Raw genomic sequence first — 5,000 nt, 5'->3', positions numbered from 1 at the left:
AAATTATCAGTGAAATCGTTACGTATCGACGAAATCTAGTCGAAAGTAGCGATTTCACTTTATTTTTTTAAAAAATTTCATCCTCCGGACCAACGTGACCGGGACGTTGGAACTTAGAATTTTTTCGCCCCGTTACGAAAGTACCGAAAGTTCAACTCGAAATAACTCGCTAAAAAGCGTTATAACGTATCGAAATTTTGCGTGAAATCGTTACGTTTCGACGAAATCTAGTCGAAAGTAGCGATTTCACTTTATTTTTTTAAAAAATTTCATCCTCCGGACCAACGTGACCGGGACGTTGGAACTTAGAATTTTTTCGCCCCGTTACGAAAGTACCGAAAGTTCAACTCGAAATAACTCGCTAAAAAGCGTTATAACGTATCGAAATTTTGCGTGAAATCGTTACGTTTCGACGAAATCTAGTCGAAAGTAGCGATTTCACTTTATTTTTTTAAAAAATTTCATCCTCCGGACCAACGTGACCGGGACGTTGGAACTTAGAATTTTTTCGCCCCGTTACGAAAGTACCGAAAGTTCAACTCGAAATAACTCGCTAAAAAGCGTTATAACGTATCGAAATTTTGCGTGAAATCGTTACGTTTCGACGAAATCTAGTCGAAAGTAGCGATTTCACTTTATTTTTTTAAAAAATTTCGTCCTCCGGACCAACCTGACCGGGACGTTGGAACTTAGAATTTTTTCGCCCCGTTACGAAAGTACCGAAAGTTCAACTCGAAATAACTCGCTAAAAAGCGTTATAACGTATCGAAATTTTGCGTGAAATCGTTACGTTTCGACGAAATCTAGTCGAAAGTAGCGATTTCACTTTATTTTTTTAAAAAATTTCATCCTCCGGACCAACGTGACCGGGACGTTGGAACTTAGAATTTTTTCGCCCCGTTACGAAAGTACCGAAAGTTCAACTCGAAATAACTCGCTAAAAAGCGTTATAACGTATCGAAATTTTGCGTGAAATCGTTACGTTTCGACGAAATCTAGTCGAAAGTAGCGATTTCACTTTATTTTTTTGAAAAATTTCATCCTCCGGACCAACGTGACTGGGACGTTGGAACTTAGAATTTTTTCGCACCGCTACGAAAAGGCCGAAAGATCCCCTCCAAATAACTCGTTAAAAAGTGTTATAACGTACGAATATTTTTCAAGAAATCGTTATAACTCGATAAAATACGTCGGGATTAAGCGTTTATATCGTCGGCAGACGGATATAAAAACGTTTGGACCGACACGACCGGTCGTTGGAACATAGAAAAATTCCGAGCCGGTACGTTGGGACTTAGAAAAATTCCGAGGGCGAAAAAGTTTTTTCGAGTTTATTCGTTAAAAAGCGTTACAAGGTATGAATTTTTTTGCATAAATCGACGTAACTCGACGAAATACGTCGGGATTAATGGTTTATTTCCGTCCGAGAACGATTTTTAAAAACGGACCTATGCGGCCGGTCGTTCGTACTTGGAAAATTTTCGGACCGAACACTCTTTTTCGATTAATTCGTTAAAAAGCGTTATAACGTACGAATATTTTTCAAGAAATCGTTATAACTCGATAAAATACGTCGGGATTAAGCGTTTATATCGTCGGCAGACGGATATAAAAACGTTTGGACCGACACGACCGGTCGTTGGAACATAGAAAAATTCCGAGCCGGTACGTTGGGACTTAGAAAAATTCCGAGGGCGAAAAAGTTTTTTCGAGTTTATTCGTTAAAAAGCGTTACAAGGTATGAATTTTTTTGCATAAATCGACGTAACTCGACGAAATACGTCGGGATTAATGGTTTATTTCCGTCCGAGAACGATTTTTAAAAACGGACCTATGCGGCCGGTCGTTCGTACTTGGAAAATTTTCGGACCGAACACTCTTTTTCGATTAATTCGTTAAAAAGCGTTATAACGTACGAATATTTTTCAAGAAATCGTTATAACTCGATAAAATACGTCGGGATTAAGCGTTTATATCGTCGGCAGACGGATATAAAAACGTTTGGACCGACACGACCGGTCGTTGGAACATAGAAAAATTCCGAGCCGGTACGTTGGGACTTAGAAAAATTCCGAGGGCGAAAAAGTTTTTTCGAGTTTATTCGTTAAAAAGCGTTACAAGGTATGAATTTTTTTGCATAAATCGACGTAACTCGACGAAATACGTCGGGATTAATGGTTTATTTCCGTCCGAGAACGATTTTTAAAAACGGACCTATGCGGCCGGTCGTTCGTACTTAGAAAATTTTCGGACCGAACACTCTTTTTCGATTAATTCGTTAAAAAGCGTTATAACGTACGAATATTTTTCAAGAAATCGTTATAACTCGATAAAATACGTCGGGATTAAGCGTTTATATCGTCGGCAGACGGATATAAAAACGTTTGGACCGACACGACCGGTCGTTGGAACATAGAAAAATTCCGAGCCGGTACGTTGGGACTTAGAAAAATTCCGAGGGCGAAAAAGTTTTTTCGAGTTTATTCGTTAAAAAGCGTTACAAGGTATGAATTTTTTTGCATAAATCGACGTAACTCGACGAAATACGTCGGGATTAATGGTTTATTTCCGTCCGAGAACGATTTTTAAAAACGGACCTATGCGGCCGGTCGTTCGTACTTAGAAAATTTTCGGACCGAACACTCTTTTTCGATTAATTCGTTAAAAAGCGTTATAACGTACGAATATTTTTCAAGAAATCGTTATAACTCGATAAAATACGTCGGGATATAAGCGTTTATATCGTCGGCAGACGGATATAAAAACGTTTGGACCGACACGACCGGTCGTTGGAACATAGAAAAATTCCGAGCCGGTACGTTGGGACTTAGAAAAATTCCGAGGGCGAAAAAGTTTTTTCGAGTTTATTCGTTAAAAAGCGTTACAAGGTATGAATTTTTTTGCATAAATCGACGTAACTCGACGAAATACGTCGGGATTAATGGTTTATTTCCGTCCGAGAACGATTTTTAAAAACGGACCTATGCGGCCGGTCGTTCGTACTTAGAAAATTTTCGGACCGAACACTCTTTTTCGATTAATTCGTTAAAAAGCGTTATAACGTACGAATATTTTTCAAGAAATCGTTATAACTCGATAAAATACGTCGGGATTAAGCGTTTATATCGTCGGCAGACGGATATAAAAACGTTTGGACCGACACGACCGGTCGTTGGAACATAGAAAAATTCCGAGCCGGTACGTTGGGACTTAGAAAAATTCCGAGGGCGAAAAAGTTTTTTCGAGTTTATTCGTTAAAAAGCGTTACAAGGTATGAATTTTTTTGCATAAATCGACGTAACTCGACGAAATACGTCGGGATTAATGGTTTATTTCCGTCCGAGAACGATTTTTAAAAACGGACCTATGCGGCCGGTCGTTCGTACTTAGAAAATTTTCGGACCGAACACTCTTTTTCGATTAATTCGTTAAAAAGCGTTATAACGTACGAATATTTTTCAAGAAATCGTTATAACTCGATAAAATACGTCGGGATTAAGCGTTTATATCGTCGGCAGACGGATATAAAAACGTTTGGACCGACACGACCGGTCGTTGGAACATAGAAAAATTCCGAGCCGGTACGTTGGGACTTAGAAAAATTCCGAGGGCGAAAAAGTTTTTTCGAGTTTATTCGTTAAAAAGCGTTACAAGGTATAAATTTTTTTACGGGAATCGTTCTATCTCTATTAAATACGTCGGGATTAAACATTTTTATCGATTTTTTCAAAAAATTAGCGTTCGTCGAACTGACACGACTGGGATATTTTTCTAATTTTTTCGTTAATTAACGTTACAAGGTATATATTTTTTTGCATATTTCTACTTATTTTAACGTATTGTAATTGATTATAAACTTATTTTTTGTCCGTATTCGATAAAAGAGTATGTTTACTGATGCAATTTTTCGGTGAAAAAAAAAATTAATTTTTTGGTAAAAATGCATTTCTATTATGTTAATAAAACGTCTGGTAATGTATTTCGATGGTTGGATATTGGCTTTGTATAGTAGTGATCGAGCGTTCGCGAGACTAAGTTCCAGCGTCCCTTCCGAACGGTACGTTGCTACGGAGGTTTTGCACCGTAAGCGCGCGGCCGCTAGCCCGGCCGGCGCCGGCCTTCCGGCTGGCGCTTTCGTATCTATAAGAGAGACGTCGAGCCGGACGGTTCGGTCGGAACAGCGTTGAGCGCGTGGCTATTCTACGGCCTCGGTTGAGAATTCAGTCACCGCTCCTCGAGTCTTAGTGTATTTTACGCTATTTCTCGACTGTTCCTCCGTTCTCGTTCTGGTTTTTTCTCTACACTGCTGCGCCGCGGGTCGCTGTCCTGGACGTAATGACCAAATATCGTGGCAAGGTTCCCCTGAGTCGGGAAGCTGGTGACCTGTGTGTACGTATTCTAACAAAAATTGTTAGATGCGTGTGTGCTTGTACTAACTGAGCATCGATTCATTCAAAAGAGTATAACCGTCTGCTTTCTATAAAAACTTCTGCTTTCGCAGAAGTATCCGATGAGGCGGTAGGAGCGTACTATCTTTGCGTAGTATGTCTTCTGCCGAAAATGTTCTACCGATTGAAAGAATATTCTTACGGTATGTCCAGCGCGACGCACTGGGATACGCGCTTGTTCGTTCAGCGTGAGGTGCGTATACGTGCTTTACCGCTAAGATATTCTAATAAGTCTTTTTACACGAAGACAGCATTATGGAAATGTTCCTTTAGAAGTACGATTCTAAACATTTTATATAAGACTATGAGAAAGAGAGAGAGAGAAGAGAGGAGGTGGAGTTGAGAATTACAAAGTGGCTGCGAGCGGCGTTCGAAGATTATTACTGAACTATGGGTGTATCTCGAACGTCGCTAGGAGATATATTTTATAGATATATCTATCTTAAGAACGAAAAGTCTCGTCGTACGGTGCTTACGTCCCACCTACGACACGAAGAGAACTTAAACGAAATTTATAAGAATTGTTATACGAATAAGATCCCTGGTTGATCC

General features: G+C 39.6%; 1 non-coding gene across 1 annotated transcript in view; it reads left to right on the top strand.

The window, feature by feature from the left end:
* Positions 1-4,986: 4,986 nt before the first annotated feature.
* The window catches only part of LOC126877135 (small subunit ribosomal RNA), a 1,923-nt gene continuing 1,909 nt past the window's right edge, over positions 4,987-5,000 (top strand). Inside the window, exon 1 of the ribosomal RNA XR_007694780.1 lies at positions 4,987-5,000. This exon is cut by the window's right edge and continues 1,909 nt beyond it. This is a non-coding gene — a ribosomal RNA (small subunit ribosomal RNA).

This window comes from Bombus huntii, unplaced genomic scaffold (genome assembly GCF_024542735.1).
Source record: "Bombus huntii isolate Logan2020A unplaced genomic scaffold, iyBomHunt1.1 ctg00000125.1, whole genome shotgun sequence".
Taxonomy (NCBI): domain Eukaryota; kingdom Metazoa; phylum Arthropoda; class Insecta; order Hymenoptera; family Apidae; genus Bombus; species Bombus huntii.
This window is presented reverse-complemented; position numbering and strand designations above follow the sequence as displayed.